This window comes from Neomonachus schauinslandi, chromosome 8, assembly GCF_002201575.2.
Source record: "Neomonachus schauinslandi chromosome 8, ASM220157v2, whole genome shotgun sequence".
Classification (NCBI taxonomy): Eukaryota; Metazoa; Chordata; class Mammalia; order Carnivora; family Phocidae; genus Neomonachus; species Neomonachus schauinslandi.
This window is the reverse complement of record NC_058410.1, coordinates 98164689-98184794: the sequence shown is the minus strand read 5'-3', so window position 1 is coordinate 98184794 and position 20106 is coordinate 98164689. Positions and strand designations below refer to the sequence as shown.

General features: G+C 44.3%; 1 non-coding gene and 1 pseudogene across 1 annotated transcript; both read right to left on the bottom strand.

The window, feature by feature from the left end:
- Positions 1-17658, bottom strand: part of LOC110582186 — a 39413-nt pseudogene extending 21755 nt beyond the window's left edge.
- A 1528-nt stretch (positions 17659-19186) lies between these two features.
- Positions 19187-19288, bottom strand: LOC123325613. The gene has a single exon (XR_006540547.1). It is a non-coding gene; the product is annotated as a U6 spliceosomal RNA (small nuclear RNA).
- Positions 19289-20106: the final 818 nt, after the last annotated feature.

The window sequence follows — 20106 nt, the reverse complement described above, 5'->3', positions numbered from 1 at the left end:
ATCTCTACTTCTCTTCTCTAGGGTTGGAAAGAAAGAGGACAACTGCAATGTATCTAGGGTCTGCTATGTGCCAGGCATTGTGCCTAAATCCATCATTGGATTCACACACACACACACACACACACACACACACACACACATCCATGTTGAAGAGGGGGAAAGCAGCTGGTTTTTAATTTTTGTTCAATGCAATTGTGAGAATAAATGTCTATCTTTAGAGTACTGATAGACACACACACTTCAAATCTTTTTGCTTTTGTTGATACGGATGCCCTGATTAAACAGAAAATTTGATTTTGGAAATTGTTCAGATAGGGTATAATCTTACCCAAGAAAAAGCCTTTGTAATTCCGTTCCCTAGAAGAGTTTGGGGCTGCCCCGCCCGTTCAGTGGACGTGTCTCTGGAGGTATCATCTGATTCACTTAACTCTGGCATCTCTTCCGATCCCAAGATTCCTTTGTCTGCTTGTTTTGCACTTGACCGGATGCTTTATCACTACATAAAGCTATTCTCTTTGATGCCTTCTGGGAATAATAAAGGCAACTAAGTTATAGCTTTTCATTCGGCCACAAAGTCCGGAAAGGAAAAATAATCAAATTAAGTGGATTTTTGAACTCTTTTGCAAATGTCAAGGGACAACAGAGGCCTTCAGTCTACTGGGAAATACTGGCTCCTTGCAGGTACGCACTCCAGCCCTGTGAAGAGGTGATCCAGCTTAAAGTAGACCTTGAGACTTCTCCACACCCTCCTCTCCCCTGTATTGGTGTCATTGGTCTGCGCAGTCTAATAACATTGCAGGCCCTTCCCGCCCCTGACCCTCCTCCGGAGCGAGATTCACAACAGGCACTCCTGGGCCAGGCAGAGGAAACTCCCGTTCAATCACTTAACTTACTCCATTAACTTCTCAGAGACCTACCTCACAGTCATAGGTAAAACCTGCCTAGCACAAAGCTAGACACAAGGAAGGCACTCAAAGACAGTAGCAAGAGGCTATGCAAAGAGAATTCAAAAGCACCGAGGAGTGCTAATAGAAAGTGGGGATGAGAGAGGTAAGTCAGTTGCCTCTGGGAATGGTTGCTATCTCACATGGTTAGAAATCTAGCCAGGAAGCCAACCTCAGTCTGCCAGGCAGGTCTTGGGGGATGCCGCCAGGGAGAATGGGGCCACATAGACTTACCAACCAGGATGCCCATAGTGATCTACCACCACTACCTCTTATGAGAGGCTCATAAGAAGCCGGCTGCACCGGAAAGCAAAAGAGAATTGCCTCTCTGGCCCCTTCTGGGGCCACTGGCCTGGTGGACCTGGCTTGTTAGAACGGTCTTACCTGGAGCCTGGGCTGAGCAAGGATGTCTCCACAGGACTGGACTTCTTTTTTTTTTTTTTTTAAGATTTTATTTATTTGCGAGAGAGAGAATGAGAGACAGAGAGCATGAGAGGGGGGAGGGTCAGAGGGAGAAGCAGACTCCCCGCCGAGCAGGGAGCCCGATGCGGGACTCGATCCCAGGACTCCAGGATCATGACCTGAGCCGAAGGCAGCCGCCCAACTAACTGAGCCACCCAGGCGCCCCAGGACTGGACTTCTTAATGCTATCAGAGGCCATGCTGGGAAACAAGATGGAATAATCTCTCCCCAACAAGTGTCTGGATCTTTTTAAAGCCTTGTATTTTACAGTTATTTGCTCTTAACTCTGGAAAAGGAAGGCACCTTGGGCCTGGCATGAGTAGCCCTGGCTTTTCCCCCTCGTCCTGGTTCTATCTCTGGGAATCTTCGTCCTCTGGGTTCTCAGGGCCTCGAGTTCCTCTGTACCATCTCAAATGATGGTATGGCTCTTGGAACATTATTGAAAGGATTAAATATTATAATGGGTGTACAGCACCTGGAAGAGAGCCTGGTCCATAGAAAATTTCCAATAAACATTACTTTTCACTCATGACGTATGTCTGAAGCAATCTCTATGTTGTATAGTTTCAGCATGAAGAACCTTTGGTCCCTGATATATCCATACCTATCTTCTGATATCTGAGATTCCTCTTAGAAGGGACAAAGGTTTTTACAATTAAATATGAGGTAGAACGTACAAATTGTGCAGAGAGAGGTTACATAAATCTGAGAATTAACTGTGGAGGGGAAGAGTGTTGTGATCAGAGAAGCCAGAAGGAACAGGACCCCAGCTGGCTTCTCAGACAAAGATGGTGGTGTCTTGTAGGGTCAACAGCCCTGCGTCTGTGTGTCAGCTCTGCAGGTCTTAAGATACAATAGAGTAAGTGCCTTCAGAGGTAACACAACAGGAGAAAACTTCCTTTCATAAAAAATACAGGAGACAGCTTTAAGAAGAAGGAAATTCTGACACATGCTAAACATGGGTGAGCCTTGAAACCAAACACAAAAGGACAAATATTGTATGAGTTCACTTATATGAGGTACCTAGAGTGCGAAAATTCATGGAGACAGAAAATAGAACAGCATTTACTAGGGGCTGGGGGAGAATAGGAAGTTATTATTTATTGGGTATACAGTTTTAGTTTGGGATGATGAAAAATTTCTACAGATGGAGAATGGCAGTGGTCACACGACAATGTAAACACACCTGAAATGTACACTTAAAAATGGTTAAAATGGGGCGCCTGGGTGGCTCAGTTGGTTAAGCGACTGCCTTCGGCTCAGGTCATGATCCTGGAGTCCCGGGATCGAGTCCCGCATCGGGCTCCCTGCTCGGCGGGGAGTCCGCTTCTCCCTCTGACCCTCCCCCCTCTCATGCTCTCTGTCTCTCATTCTCTCTGTCTCAAATAAATAAATAAAATCTTTAAAAAAAAAAATGGTTAAAATGGTAAATTTTACATTATGCATATTTTACCACGATAAAACACAAAGAGGGGGGGCACCTGGGGGGCGCAGTTGGTTAAGCGCTGGACTCTTGATTTTGGCTCTGGTCATGATCTCAGGGTTGTGAGATCGAGTCCCACGTCGGGCTCCACGCTCAGCGCAGAGTCTGCTGGAGATTCTCTCTCCCTCTCCCCATGCTCATGCTTGCACTCTTTCTTTCTCAAATAAATAAATAAATCTTAAAAAAAATAAGAAATAGAACACACAGAGGAGACATATATACAAACCAGAGACACCTGTTACTTTGCAAGAAGAAAATAATTGCCTGGAGCATCAGAATGTTCCTGGTAGCTGGCCAACACACCCACAATCCTGGACATAAAAAAAAAAAGTCTGGGGTGCCTGGGTGGCTCAGTCGTTAAGCGTCTGCCTTCAGCTCAGGTCATGATCTCAGGGCCCTGGGATCAAGCCCCGCATTGGGCTCTCTGCTCAGTGGGGAGCCTGCTTCTCCCTCTCCCACTCCGCCTGCTTGTGTTCCCTCTCTCACTGTCTCTCTCTGTCAAATAAATAAATAAAATCTTTAAAAAAAAAAAAAAGTCTGTATGAGAAGCCGTGATGAACGCAGAATCCAAGGTAAGGAAGTGGGGTGATGTTGAGAGCTGGCTCAACTCATGAAGTTATAAACTCAGGGTCCACCATCAGCACTTCCCAGGGCAATTTCACAAACTAGTGGAGAGAAGAAATGGTCATATTTGTAAGCCCTGGAGGTAAATCACGACACTACTCTAACTGCCTCAAGGGGTTGGCTGATTAATTCCTGGCTTCTGCAACCCATCCAGGACACACAGATTGGGAAGTTCTGTGTCAGGGGGCCCAGAATACTCATGTTCAAGTGCTGGAACAGTCTCCAAATTCCCATCCTTTGCACCCTGCCTTATAAAACTGCTAAGTGAATTCTAACTCCCTTTTGCATTAAATCCTATTTTCTTGAGGTTAGACCTCAACATCCTTAACAGACTTAGGAGCTTCTGAGATTTCCTCACAGAACCTTGACATTCTCTCTTTGCCTAGCAGAGTCTGTAATACCTTATTTCATTCACTGTTGAGAGAAGGAGCTACCAGCTCAGGTAGGACACCCTCTCACCTATGAGGGCAAGTCTTACTGGACCTTTCCGCAGGAAGCAAAAGCCATAGGAAGATGACCCAGGGTTATTACCTTGGCATTGTGGGTTCATGCCAGTTTTATCTTGGAGAAGTGAATGGTCTGTGACAGAAAGCAGATCAGAGATGGCCTGGGGCTGGGGGTGGGAGCAGCCTTTGACTGGGACAAAGAAGCTTTTGTGGAATGGGAGCATTCTAAAACTAAAAAAGAATTTATAATTCTATTTTCTAATTTAACCAACTGAACCATCTGGTTAAGCATCGGACTCTGGATTTTGATCTCAGGGTTGTGGGATCGAGCCCAGCAACAGACTCCACACACAGTGGGGAGTCTGCTGGTCCCTCTCCCTGTACCACCCGCCCCACCTCTCCCTCTCTCTTGCTCTCTCTCTCTCAATCTTTTTTTTTTTTTAAAGAAATGTGACATTTGTAAGAACAGAAACAGAAAACATTGAGCTGCAAATGTAAGATTTGCCCCCTTTACTGAGTGTTTGCTTTACTTAGTTAAAAAGCTTTATCAAAAAAAAAAAAAGGCATCAAGTTCCGATAGTATTACAATCTGAAAGAAAGAAGTCTTAGTCTTGCAAGGTTTGGGGGAGGATACAACAGATATTGGATGGAAAGGGCCATGGGATAAAAACAAAAACCAAAAAGTACAATATGCTTGCTGCAGAGGGCAGGGCATGGGAATACCCAATCCAAATCTGCCTATTCTTAAGCAACCAGGAAAGACTATCTCCCAGCTATCTTCAGTCTCGCAAACTGAACACCAGGCTACTGCCAAATCTATTTAAAAGACCATGGATCCTGACTGCGGGGTCTGGGTTCAGTTCAGCCACTCATTAACTTAGACCAATTTGCCTCCCCTCCGTGGGTCTAGTTTTTCCCATCCCTAAAGCCAGAATATAATTCCTGCTGGCAGCACACAGGATGGGAGCTTGGCGTATGGGGTAACAGACTTGCCGAGCCTCACTTTCCCTATCTGTAAACTGGGGAGATAGTAAACCTTTGTGCCAGCATGTCTCCCCTCTCCTCCTGGCGATGCCAGCCCACTCCTTTGAGGAACCTCAACTCCAAGTGGCTGCAGCGTTACCTCAGTGTTAGCCCCTGGGTCACCTGGGATGAGGGTGAGCCAACCACAGAACCTTGGAAGAACCTGAGGCCAACACAGAATGAAATCTGGGCAATCTGAAAGGTCTCTGGATTCATGCTTGTTCTTTCAAACATAGGAGCTAATAAACCTCCTTCTTTGCTTAAAAGCAACAACCAACACCCCGTGCCCCAAATCAAAAATCAAAAACAAAAACAAATCCTTTTCTCCCAATTTTGCTCAAGGCTGGCAATCCAGCGGGGGCGGCGGGGGGTGGGGGGGGGCGGAGGGGGCGGGTCGCGGGGCTTTGTCTTTTGTCTTGAGTTTTTCACTCTAGCCCTGTGCAGAGAAACTCACGCAGCAATCCCACATTTTAAAATCCAAGCTGGAGTCCAAAAGGAGGATTAATTATCAACACCAAGTTAGGGAACGTCATCATGGGGCCACTGCACAGGTTTTAATTCTTTGTATGCTGAGGTTTCAACAAACAAAAGAAATGGGCTTTAACTGAAATGGGAGATTCATAGTTGCCAAGAAAAGACATTCTCACCTTCTAGAGTGCTAAACTCTTGAAATGGGAGAACAAAGCTGGTAACAGGATCTCCATCCCAGTATCTTCTGGAAGAGAGGACCAAGGACCAACAAGGCCCCCACTCTCTGTTCCTACAGGTATATTGAGCTGACCGTCTTCACTTGTCCTTCTTCTTTTGGTCCAAAGCTATGACTCTCTGGTGGTGGGGGAGAAGTTGAATGTTGCTGGGTGCTCTTGGGCTCTGTGAGGCTCACTTCCTTGGGTACCCAGAGTTACCTCTACTAGTTTGGGTAACTAGGCAATGGGCCCAAAGAGAACCCTATAGGGAAGAATGAAGGTGTAAAAACTATTACAATAAAGACAGCAAGTTGTACATATGGGGTTATTGGATGATGAACCATGCTTTGGCCCTGGCTGGCCGTCCCTCTGTCAGGTGCTTTTAGGGTGTACTCGGAAAATGTGCCAGGTTGGGGTCAGACCTAGGGCTTGTTTTCAAAAGCCAGGAAGTAGAGCCCTAGGCAAAACAGGCTTAGAGCTTTGGGAACTCAACCACGCTGTGCTTGGATTCTCAAGGGAGGCACCGGAGCAAGGAGGGAGGACCCAGGAAGCGCTTGTGTTTAAGAACAATCCAGGGAGGGGAGGATTTTATTCTTTCACTGTGAAAGTCTTCTAAACCACTGAATTATTTACCAAGACCATGTGATTATAACAAATAGAGATTGGCTTGCGATTATGAATCATAAAAAATAAGTTCTTTTCCTTTTCTCACCTAATTTCTGCCAGGTCAGACTCTTAGCTTTGGTGGAGGTCAGAGGAAAAAGTCATCTCACACAGAGAGGGGCAGAGTTTTCCTATGAAAGCCTTTTCTCCTCCTTTGTCTTACGCATCATCTGGTAGTTGGCCGTGGCCTTGCCAGAGTGGTGAATGAGATCAGGCGATGGATTGGGATTTGACCACGGTGGGAGCGAGAGCTCAGGCCCTACACAGGCTGGGCTGGGGGACGCTGAATGGCCCAGGTGGTCCTAACTCTGTTGATCAACCTGTCACCTGAGTTGGGGAGGAAAAATGGATGGGACCGGATATCATGTAGGAATGGTCCTGGCCTGTGGTGGTCCTGAGGAAAGGGCATGATGTCTGGTGAGCCATTAGGTCATTTCACAAGTAAGGACATGCACGTGGGTACTCACTCAGAAGCTGAGCAAGTGTGTGGCCCGGGCAGGATGGCCCAGCAGCAGTTGAGAGCTGGTAGAGCTGTATACCTCAAAGGACTGGCAGGAGCCCTGCTCCGGACCACAGACCCCTCCACTGGAAACCACAGCTGTGCCTGTAACATCACCTGCACGGCTCCTCCATCCCCCACCACACAGGACCCTGATGTGGGGCTGAGTTCCAGATTACCCAACTTGGGAACACCAGAGTTACTCTTAAAGGACAGGGAATCTTTGGGTCAATTCGTATAAATATCGGTTATATCTTAATCTCAGTGTTACTTGTTTCAGCAAAGCCAAACCCAGTCTCAGGTGGCTCTGTTAGGTGGAAGAGAGTTGTCTAGTTGTCCAAGTTTTTTTTTCACGGTCTCAGAATGATGTTCTGTGGAAATCCTCTGTTCCCCTATCCTTTCTCACAGGATTTTCTGGCATCAGCCATCATCTTACTCCTGATTTGTCATTTGTCACTTTTTTTTCCTATGCCAAGTACTCAGGGTCATTGTGGGTGTTGGGGAGATCCTGGGCCCCCAATCTCTGCTCCTTCTTCCAACAGTGGTCCTTATCTCGGTACAGACCGTAAGAACAGTGCCTTACATGGGCCCCCCCTTGCCCTAAATAAATCAGCCTCTGATTTATTGACACAGAACACTGATTTCATCAAAGTTAGAACTATCACCCACAACCGACAAGTTTACAAAAATTTCACACACCAGAATGGCTTTGTATTGCATTTAATTGGTGTCTGCCGTTTTCCTGGCTGTATGGTTTTGTTCTGTTCAGACACTTGGCTCCCAGAATGTACAATTCGCTTCGCTGGGCGGCCCGTACCGATGCTGTGACCAGACCATCGCTGTTTGCCACGGTAAGGCCTGCTGCCATTAGAAGTGCAGGATGCTTCTGACCACCTTCACGTAGTGGCTATCCAGGGGGGCTTCCTCTGACTCCCAGGCTGCAGGAACCTCTTAATTGTAGGGATGTTACTGACTCTTGTTTTATTTATTTATTTATTTTTTTTTTAAAAAGATTTTATTTATTTATTTGAGAGAGAGAGAATGAGAGAGAGCACATGAGAGAGGGGAGGGTCAGAGGGAGAAGCAGACTCCCTGCTGAGCAGGGAGCCCGATGCGGGACTCGATCCTGGGACTCCAGGATCATGACCTGAGCCGAAGTTAGTCGCTTAACCAACTGAGCCACCCAGGCGCCCTGACTCTTGTTTTAAATGCCTGAGATGAGAACCAGTCAAGTCAGAGCCTCGATAGCAGTCGTGACCTTTAACAGAACTTTGCCACGGGAGGAGGGTGCTTAGACTGTCAGCTTAGGGAGCCCAGTGGGTTGAACCTGAGTTAACCCCTCAACACCTGTTTGCTGGGGGTTCCCGAAAAGCTAATACAATGGCTAGTGTGTTTAGTGTGAATGAAATTATCTTCTTAAAAACTCATTGTCCCAAGTAGATGGCACATATTAAAAACCCTAAAAAATTCATATTCTTTGACCTATCGATTCCTGTTCTAGGAATTTATTATAAGGGTGAGCAAAGAAATCGCGTAAGGCGTGAGCAAAGAAATCATGTTAAGAATGTTAGCAGGGTGGGGGTGCCTGGGTGGCTCAGTCAGTTAAGTGTCTGCCTTCGGCTCAGGTTATGATCCCAGGGTCCTGGAATCGAGCCCCACGTCGGGCTCCCTGCTCAGCGGAACCCTGCTTCTCCCTCTCCCTCTGCTGATCCTCCTACTTGTGGGCTCTCTCTCTCTCTGTCTGTCAAATAAATAAATAAAATCTTAAAAAAAAAAAGAATGTTAGTAGGGTGAAAATGTGGAAATAACCTATGTTTCCAAGAAAAGAAAACTGGTCATATAAACTATGGTATGTCCTTACAAGGTATATAAGCCAGTAATTTAAAATGACTTATATATAAAAAGAAAGAGGAAGGTCCCTGTATTGACAGGGAGAGAGCTCTAGAATGCACGGTTTAGTTTAAAGAAAGGGAAAAGAAAAAAAAAAAAAGTCCAGGGCAGAACAGAATACATTTGCTGTTTTGTGTAAGAAAGCCAGGGATGGGGATGAGAGAGAAATAGATATTCATATTTGCTTGTATCTGCATAAATAGGAACACTGGGAAGTTACACAGGAAACCAATAAAAGTGATTATAGGAGCAGAAAGGTGGGAGGGCAGTGGTGGGAATAAGCTTTCTCAGTTTATGCCCTTTTTATATAGTTCTGATTATTCAAAAAGATGTGACTCTATTGCCTAATGAAAATAAAATGATATTGTAGAAGAATATTTGCTGACCTGTCAAAACATTCATGATAATTTTTTTTAAATGTTAAAAGGGGGCCACAAAACAATATTTAGTATGATCTTATTTTGAGGAAAAATGTAAAATAATAGATCAGAGTCTAATCCAGTAGTAGCATTTGGCTAGTTAGGTCTTTTCTTCTTTTGTTTCATACAAATGCCTAACGTAAAGACCTGAACTTTCATTTCTTTGGTAGTAAGAAAAAAATACTATTCTTAAACCACAAAACCTACGGTCACCTCTTAGATAAAATGTTTCTAAGGAATTGGAAGAGAGGCCAGCTCTGGTCTGGCAGTGGCAGGATTGAGAGAGGGAGGTCTAAGGACCAGCAACAGCAGGAGACAGGCAGGGACACCCAGGCAGAATCTCTGAGCAATGGAGGGAAATGGTGGGGTGTCCTCGGCATCAGGGTCACTAAAGGGGGGCAGAGTTGTCCAGTAGGCACTGGGGAGGGAAACGACAAAGACAGACTTGTCAGCGTTGCTTCATCAGGAAAAAAACGCTTAAAGCACTAAAAAAAAAAAAAAAAAAAAGGAAAGCACTAAATGTTTATGTTAGAAACCAAAATAACCTATCTCTCTCCCATCATAAGGGTTTATTTCCTAATGATCCTGTAGTATGGAGCAGGAGAAAATTGCCAAGATGCATGAAATAATGATTTTTTAACAAGTCTTCTTTTAAGATTGACCTGGAGATACATTTCATTTTAGTCTTCGTTTCTATTCACTTTGTGTGGATGTGAATACTCTACCTTTAGCAAAGGGAAGTCAGAAAGAACAGAAGCATCGAGTTCTTCCACCATTAAAATCGCTTCTAACAGTTGTATGTCTGCCCAACTGAATTTGTTGCCAACGAGAAAATCCTCTCCATGGTCTTTCAAAATCTACAGAAAGAGAAATAACAAAGAATATCAAATAAAAGTAAAGACTATTTTGCCTGGCTAAACACTTATAAAAGCAGGGAGTCTTCTGTCCAGATCAAATTTACTAAAGAATCTTTTTCTTGATTATCTCCAAGACTGCTGGAAAGGATCAGATGAAACCAACTCTTATGCACTCTTAAACATTTCTGTAAATTGGCACTGTCTTGTTGGAAGTTTGTCAGTGATTATTAAGACATTTTGGGTAGTGAAGGGCTGGAACGGAGCTCTCTCTTATAAGCCTACAGCTGGTTAAGTAAAACTATACCCACCAGTATAGGGAGACACGAAGGTCATGATTAGTTAGAATCAGGCTACTATACCACAAGTAGAAAATAGTATCAGAAACCCCATTTAACATTACAACTCAAATAATCATACACGTTTTTTTAAATGGAAGGCATTTCAACAACACTGTACATTGCTCCCGAACAAAGAGGAACTGGATCGTCTAGGACTCTGAGGCACTGGCAAGACTCTTCATTATAGCTTAATCAGTAGTAAATCATTCCTTCCCGAGGCTAAGACTGAGGAGAAATCCCACAGAATTCTTCTGTCTGGCAAGCCTTTATTTATGGAGCCCTCTGCTAACAAGTCTTTCTTACCATGTCCCATGCTGTCCTCTATGTTTAGAAACTTACCAGATGTACTTCAAGGACATTCGTAATTAGTATTCACTCCAAAATGACTTCGGGAAAGTTGTAAATTTAAAAGATCTTGTTCTTTTGATTGAGGCATGATTAGCCTCCAGTATTAAAGAAACATCTGACACGGTGAATTTAAGGTGCCGATGCCCTGGGCTGCTGATGGCTTATTTTAAAAATCAGAACAGAAAGGCTGTATCCTTTCGTTGCATTTGGTTTATTGCCATTCTGTTTTGTTAGAGGTTCCACATGATTCCGTCATGTCATTTGTTTTGGAACCCTTATTAAAGTTTTGGTCCGAGGGCAAGAAAGCACTACCATAGCTGGTCTTTTCAGATATTCACTCGAGAACTACTCTTCTCAGCAACAGGAAATCAGTCCCGGATCCCCGCACCCCGGGAAGCGTCAGTGGGAACTTGCTGCGCCCGAAACCCGCCTCTCAGTTCTCGCCCCTGTCTGGAATGGGAGGGGGAACTGGGGGCCGCTCGAGGACGTCACAGCCCCGCCCCCTGCTCCCCCCGCCCCCTCGCGGGATCTGCGCGCGCAGCGGTCGCCGACCCAGACCCAGGCTCTCGCGAGAGCACCCAGACGCCCCTGCCCGGCGCGGGGTGAGATCTTGCCGCCGCGAGGCAAACTGGATTCCCGCCGCCTACGTTTTCAAAGGCGGGGAAGTAACGAGTTTTCGCTCTCTTCACGGCTAAAGCAAGATCCTCCTCTTTATCCGCGGAGGGTTTGAACGCAGCCAGCGCGGTCGTTATCATGAGGTCCAGGGTGCCATCAGTGTACGTGTTGATCCTGACAAAAGAGCGCGTGACTCGCGTTCCCACGGTAACCTTTGAGTATGGGGGTGTCCTACTTCGCCACCGCGATGGCGTAAATGGATATTGGGCCAAATGACTTTTCACACCCTTTCCCTTAGGAGTCCATGCTGAGGAATGATTTCTGGAACCAGAGCCCTCCAAGGGACCCGAGGATACTAGGGTCTCTGGAAATGTTCATTGGATGAAGGGATGTGTGAAAAAATTAAGAGCCTCCAAGTTGAAATCTGCCATAAATAAATAATTATTATGGTTTTAAAAACCCAACCGAATGAAGTTTACCAGAAGTGCAAAACTATTAGTACCAGAACCTTTTCAGTTCTTTAGGGAAGATACATAATTTAGCAGGTCTTCCCCTGACCTGGAAACTGAGAAAGAAAAGTTTGCTTTCCTAGTCAGGTCAGACAGATACCTGGATTTCATTCTCTAAAATTTTCCTTTCATTGACAAACACAAAAAGCTAAAAACAACAATAACCAAGAATGGTAGATCTATTATCATTGATTATTTGCCTGTTGGTGCAGTTATGCTGTGCAAGTTATCTCTACGACCAGTGCGCAAACATTAGGGGTTGTGTGTCTGTGTATCCCCCACTATATGCTAATTGCTCAACAAATTTGGTTCAATGGTCATCTTTGTGTTTTGCCTTTTAACATATATAAAAGCATAATTTACATTATTGTCCTATCTGAATTACAAATCATTTTTCTTACAGGTTAGATTGTTACCTAGCTGGTCACCTTTAATTGTAAAAAAACAACACATGCATCAAAACTATGACAAACAGATTGCTTTTGCATACTACTACTTGTTTACATTATTATAAAAGGATTCTTTTCACACAGTTTGAAATTGCTTCTCTTGCCATATACCTTTGGGACTGCAAGTTAGGATGACTAAGTTCATTTTAAAGTTGGAGCAGTGGAAAAGTTGGGGCATGCTGCTTCTTGTTATGGACTTTGCTCATTCCTGTGATATACTCTCTCTCTCCTTCTTCTGAACAATTGAATTTGGATCTTTCTCCCACCATGTCTTCTATATATATGTACAGACCCTCCCATAGTGTCATGCTTATGGGGATGAGATTTCAAGGACCATTAAAATGGCCCTTTGACCCCAAGTCCAGATAAAACTTTAATAGTTGTAAGTCTTTGCTTTGTCTTTAGTTTACTTATCTTCTATAACTCTGAACCATTCCTGGGAGTAATAATCCAGCCAACCTCAGTCAGGCCTAGCATAGTGTCCAGCACATAGTAGATGCTTGTATATATGTGCAAAACCATGGACACCAATTTTCACCCCTGAGTAATTGTGATAAAACTCAACAGCTCCTTCCATCAATAGATGGGGTCTGTTTTCTGGGTTGATCTCATGACTTGCTTTGACTAATGGAGTGAAGTGGAATTGACCAGTTCTGAGCCTAGAACTTTAGAGGCCTTGTGTGCTTTCAGTCTCTCTCTTAGAACCTTCCCTAGCTACCCCAAGAACAAGCTCGGCATGAGAGACACATGGCTCATTTGCCCCTCGGTTGATACTCAACACCCAAAACCAGAGCCTCCTGGCTGACTGTTGGTTGACCACAGACCATATGAGTGAGTCCAGCCAAGAGGAGTCAAGCCTGGCCCAGATAATGCCAAAGCCCACATGACCCAGTAATAAATGCATGCTGACTTAAGTCACTGTGTTTCAAGGTGATATGTTACACAGCATTATTTGTGGTAATAGATTATTGATATAATGCTCAATGTTTGTTTGCTGAGTCAGTCATTTCCACCTTCATGTAGAATAGTTTACCAGGTCATTTTATGAGAACGTATTTTGTTAGGAGTGGAGAGAGAATATGAGAATGTTGAATGCCCACCACTATGAGTAGTAAAAGGGAAGAACTGGAGTATTTATACAGTTATGCATCAAAATGGTGAGAAATAGATTGCTTTTGCATATGGGTGTAGCAAGAGCATCTCCCCTTTGTTCCCCCTTGCCTTCTCCCCCCAGTCTAGGCAGAAAGGCTACACCTTAACTGGGTCCCAGCAGGTGCAGGACTACAGAGCTTAGATAAGAATCAAGTACAGATGTGAACACTATGCTACCTGACTGTCTCCTTCATGTCCTTCCCATACAAGTCGTACTTGGCAGCAAGGTAGCTGAGGATGGCTCTAGTCTGCGTGAGCACCATTCCATCAATTTCAATCATAGACACTTGGCCGAAAAGCAAGCGTCCATCTGTGGGTTGAGCAAAGTGAGATTAGGATACTGTCCTCCCGTGGTCCAGGTAAGCCTGTAGGAGGGTCTCTTCTAATTTTGTTGAGTGATTTTGTTTTCATCCAAAGTAGTGAGTTAAAGACCCCAGTTGTTGAGGAAATGCCTACCATTTGCTTTATGGAAAATCTGAGATTTGTTTGATGGTTTCACACATTTTTGTGTCTTGGTTAATCATGATTGTTTAAGACGCTATACATTTACTATGACTGTGTTATAGTATAAGTGCTTCTGGTTCTCAAAGTTCATCTCAGGGTGGTGGGTTGTTAAAAATATTCACCCCACTCCCCAGATTCTCTGATTCAGGGGTGGAGGCTGGGAGCCTGAATTCTTTGAAAAGCACAGCAGGTATCACTCCAGGTCTGTGTGGCAGCAGGACGGATGTGACAGCAAGAACCCCGGCAGACGAGGTCCAAACGCCAGCTTTAGCCCTCCCCAGCCATGTGACTTTAAGCAAATGACCTATCTGAGCTTTAGCTTCCTTTGCTCTAAAACAATAATAATATCTATCTAGCAGGATTTTTGAAAAGATGAAATGAGATAAATAAAACACTGAATACTGTCAATAACTAGTGTTTAGTAAAGTTAAATTTTCTTCTTTGTGAGTGACTGCCTATATAAGTAATGCATTTAAAGATGTACTATTAATAGTGCTCTTTTCATAGGGTCTTGAAGAAATAAATGGCCTTTAAATTTCTTTTACCACCTGTACATTGCTGAGAATCAGGAACTTTTTATCCAGAATAGGAACCAGATTTCACTAGTGCATTGGCAAAGGCCAGAATTAATTTCCCCAACTTCCAGTACTGTTGCTACTTGACTTAATGAGAGGCAGTAGAGGATGGTGGAGAGGAAACCACCATAGGAACTTTCCAGGGAGCCAGTGTCCCTGTCTAGTTGATGATGTCAGGCTTCCCTGAGCCTGTTTTCTGATCTGCCCATTGTAGAATTTCCTTAAGCAGGAATAAGATCACCTTGTGACCATGCTTTGGAAATATTAGTACTATTATTAATGGAGAGACTGCAAAATCTCCATTTCCTAAAAGCAGTTATACATTTGTCCAAAACTGAATGAGCATCTAAACTGGGCTCTGTGCTACTGCTTGTTAGTGATGCAGAAGATATTAGATTATTAGATATGATCCTTGCTTCTAGGAGCTGATGATCTTCTTCAGAAGGATTTTTAAAACTCTCAGATCAAGAGTATAGGAAAGGATCTTGGAGATCATTTAGCTCACTCATATCATAGACTATGGCACTGTGAAGGCCAATGGGGCAAACATGACTTGCTTGAACTCACAACAGAAGTGGGCCTCCTGACTCTTCAGCCCACAGCCCTCTCTGCTGCCCCTCTCTGTCTCCTATTTACAAATAATGGTAATGCCCAGGAGAGTGTCTCAAGCACAAGAGTAGCATCACAGACTCAGGGAGGGCTGGAGGATTTCATAGGGTATTAGGGAGGAGTTCTTGCCGGAATGATCATGGAAAAGTTTCTGGAGATGCATTTCATTTACTTATTCAATACATATGTACTTAATCCCTACCACGTACCAGTGACTGGCCTCATTTGGGGTGGAGTAGGGCAGAAACAAAGAGAATGGGGAGCTTCAGGGATATTCCAGACAATAAAGTTCCTGGACAAGAATTGGGTAAGGGGCTAGCCAACCTTCCCCATTTAGTGAGATCTACTGGTATACTGCATCTGTGACCACAGAGATTATTTTTATTTTATGGTAAAGAGATAAGATGCAGAGAAGTTAAAGGCCTTCTGCAAAGTCATATGGTTTGTAAACGGCAGGTCTGCTGATTACTAGTTGAACGGCAGGTCTGATTACTAGTTGAAGGTTTCTCAAAAAAATAATATGTGTCAATTTCATGACTGTTTATCAGCAATGGTGGGGACATCCATGTTTCCTTAGGTAAGGAAAGTAATGTTGTGGCTATTAGAAGGTTAAGAAGTGCTATGAAAGTACTAGTCTTTTTTCTTGGTTTGAGAAACTTTTCTAGGAAATTGTAAGGGTGAAAGACTTCCGAATTTAATCAAATTTCGGTCTTTTCAATAGTCTTGGTTCTACAATTGTGACCTGATAAAATGGTGTCTGTTAATCTGTTGAAACCACTAAGAAGAACGGATATGAGCCATGAGAACTAGAGAATATTTTAGCCCAAATTCCCCTTCCCTTCCAACCCACTGGATCATTATTTAAGAATTCTTCAAGCATTCTTTTTTTTTTTTTAATGTAGTGTTCCATGATTCATTGTTTGCATATAACACCCAGTACTCCATTCAGTGGGATGGGGAGTATTGAACCAATTAGCTGAGTCAAACCCAGGCTCCCATCTCTCACTGAGGTCCGGGCCAGAGTCTACTTGATAAGCTTTTATGACGGCTAAAGACACAATGCAAATGATAAATTTAGCCCTGTGACAGGGACATAGTGGGCACTCAATCAATGTGAGCAGTCCTTTTTCTAATAGTTGTCACTCCAGAGTTCTGTGTTCTATATTGAAATGAATATTTCCAGAAACAAATGTTTACTTTTTCCAGTAAGAAAACATTGAATAAATCTCAGGCTCACCCTTCAGCAACTTCTCATATTGTTCTGTTGTTTCAATAAATTCTTCATCAAACTAGATAAAGGATAGAAACTTTGTTATAACTTTAATGTCCTCAGAGGAGGAGGGGGGAGAGAGAGAGAGAGAGAGAGAGATTCACAGTATAAAATGCCCAATAGCTTTCAGAATGAAAATTTTAAAAGGAACCACAAAGTTGTCAGTTTCCACACAGCTGAAAAGTCTGCCAATGTGTGTGTAGATTAGCTTCTACAGTCGTGGGACTGGCACCCCTTTGGGGGTTTTGCCTACTTATAGGATATCCTCAGCCCCATTCATATTTTCCCTTTTCTTCACCTTAGCTCTTTTTTCTCTCCAAGTTCTTGTCCTTTTCACCAACTTCCCCCAGTGATTTCCCTTTTTCCATTCCTGTCTTTCCTTTCTTTTCTCTCTTGTGTGTCATTCTCCCTCCCTATCAGGTCAAATCAAATTTCTCTTTAATGCTCATACATTCAATGAAAGGGATCTGAAGATCATTATTCAGGTGGGGTTACCATTATTTATTGATGGAATCCCTAAAGCTTCTGTGAGAAAGATTGATTTTTTTTTTTTGTCCCCTAAACCTTGAGATGGGGGTAGGATAAGGTGAACAAAACAAAGAAGGTCATGCACGAGTCCTTGTCTTAAAGAAGATGGCATTATTATATGTTAATAATAATTTAAAAAAGAAGATGGCATTAAAATGGGGAAAAAGAAGTCTACACCTTCCAAATAACTTGTGAAAATCTATGGAAAAGTCAATGGTTAAGGAATTCAGAATTAAGGAAAGATCCCAGTGGGGCAGACCTTTCCGAGGAAGGCTCAAGAGGAGACCAGACTGCAGCTAGGTCTAGGGTTCCAGTTGGCAGCCATGGGTAGAACAAGACTGAGGTGCCTGGCCAGAGCTGGAAAGACCACAGGAAATTAGCTGGTTCCAGTGAAGATGATAATCCAGTTATGGGTTTCCTCTCTCCTCTTTGTCTTATGAGTCACCAGGACCTCTTGGGCCCCTATGAAGCTTCCAGAACATCTCCCTAGGCTTCCACCCTCCCAACCTTGCTTAAACAGAGAACTATGATCCCTCTCTCACCTCTTACAAAGAAAGGTAGGTGGAAAGGGAAAGAGTGGATCTATCTTGAAGGCACCATCCTAAATTTTGAAGGGGGGAGAGGACCACTCCAGTCCACCCAAATTACCCTCCTTCCTTTTCCCAATCAGGAACCAACCTCCACTCCAGCTGCAGCCAGCAGCCAGCGGATCAACTCCATCCTGCCCCTGCCATGAAAGTAGAAGAGCTTGGGTTTGGTTGCCATGACTCCGGGCTTGAGGTTTTCTGAAGGGCAAAATAAGAAAAATAAGAAAAGCAAGAGAACAATGATCACAGAAGCAGGATGGTGGTTACCTCCAGTGAGGAGAACGAGGGTTGTGATAGGGGAGGGATATGGGGAAGGAGACTGGAGTGCTATTAATAGTCTGTTTCTTAAACAGAATTAATAATCAGTCTTCATAACTAGTCTTTAAACTGCAGGTAAATGCACTCTCCTGTATGTGTGCTCTCTCACAATTTAAGAAAAAAAAAAAACGATACATATCAAGGTATCAAGGTATTCCATAGATTTGAGAGATTGTCTCTGGTATTTTGAGACAAGAACCCAGAGTTAATATGATGGTTTCGTGAATGACCTTGCAAAAGAAAATATTATCTAACAGTGTCAAGGAGTTGGGCTGGTTTGGACTGAAATGATCCGTGGGAGTTGGGCATGCTTTCGTTTCTGTCACAAGACTTTTCTGAGTGCTGGGAGAGGCACAGACAAAGGCAGGCCTAGTCAGGACCAGGATTCTAGTCTTGACCCAGCCACCAGGGAGCCAAGCAAACCTAGGCCCAGTTCAGTACCTCTGTCTGCCTGCATGTCTTTGTCTGCAACTGGGAAGGAGAAGGATGTCCCTGGGTGACCCACAACCTTTTAAAGAAGAGGAGAGAGCTAATGCGAGTGCACCTGATCGCACTTTCCACCTCACCGTGGCAAGGGCCACAGTGGTCAGTATGTTAGTGACCCCTGCCTGTCTCACAGGATTACCGAATGTGCTCTGAGAATACTAAAAGCTCTACACCAACTTAGAGGACTGCTGGGTCTCCTTTTCTCAAATTTGCCGCTCCAACCCCATAGGCAACAATGCATGCTTCAAGGAAACGGCAAAAAAGCCAAGCTTCTGGTGCAGGCGGTGCACATTGGTGCTGTGGCTGGGAGGGTGCTCAGGTGCACCCGCGGGGTGATACATGGCTCTGGGAGAGGCTGACCTCAGCTTCCCAACGCAGCACTCACCATGGTCCTTCGCCCACTAAGCCCCAAACTGCCAAGTATCCTGTCCTAGCTGGGATTCCACTTGAGGATGCTGCCTGTGCTAACAAAATTCACAAGAAAGTTAAAAATCAGAAGATCAGTAGTTCTGCTGATGATGAAAACTTTGACTGTGAATACCCACAATCATATGACAACGAAGTCACTCAGGTTCACAAAATCTTACAGGTGTTTTGAAGCAATGTTGCCCACAACCACCCTATTTTCTTTTTTTTTTTTTGAAGATTTTATTTATTTATCTGACAGAGAGATAGCAAGAGCAGGAACACAAGCAGGGGGGGAGTGGGAGAGGGAGAAGCAGGCCTCCCGCTGAGCAGAGAGCCCAATGCGGGGCTCAATCCCAGGACCCTGGGATCATGACCTGAGCCGAAGGCAGATGCTTAACGACTGAGCCACCCAGGCGCCCCAACCCTATTTTCTTATATGTTGGATTTACAGTTTAACTCTTGGAAAAGTTGAATTCCTTTCCTCCTCTGTTTTTTTTCATATGGAACGCGTCACAAATGTGTGCGTCATCCTTGCATGGAGCCATGCTAATCTCTGTATTGTTCCAACTGTAGTGTATGTGCGGCCAAAGCCACACTAATTCCTTTCTTGCTGTGGTCTTGTCATGCCCTGGGCACTGCCTCTGTTGGGTTGCTGTCAAGATTCATTCCTTTTAAGTTGCCTCTTTAGTTACTGAGTGTTGAAAGTTTCTGAAGCTTCCTAAAACCCCACTACTTTATTGTCTTAGGAGACACAATGATTAAAAAGGAACCCAAATTCCCTGATTAGAGAAATATGTTTGAGTGTAGTAACTCACTACCCACACACCTTGGAATGAACCTTACAATAAAATCAGTGTGGAGAAAATATGACAAGAGGGAGAAGAGAAATGGTGGCTTCGTGTTAACCTTTCCCCAGTGAGAAAACTCCTACTAAATTTTCTGGTCGCCTACAGGGTCCCAAGTAGGATGTTTAAGGAGCAAATGTAAGCACTGTTAGAAGTCAGAAGGAGGAAGCATAGCAGTTCCCCAGCATGCCAACGCACAGCAGGATGCGCATGCCCAGTGGGTCCCAGTGCTAGAGAAACTCACATCCACGTGGGCCATGTTTCAGGTACTGACCAAGTGTCACGAAGGCTGCAAGGCAAACAGACAACTACAAACATCCAACAGCAGCAAACTCTGGGCGACCGACAAATGATTCAAGCCCTCACTCCGAGAACCCCTTCTGGGTCTCTGTCCGTCCTGCTGCCTTCAGACAAAAATAAAGCAATACTGGTGAAGTTAAGTATCACCGTCCATCTTGAGGAGCTCCATCTCTCCACTGTCTGCTTAGCACACAGAGCTCCAGTTTGACCCCTCTCCACTTGCTCTGAGGGACGGGGATGAGGCTGTGAATCTGGCTGGGGCTGGTCTC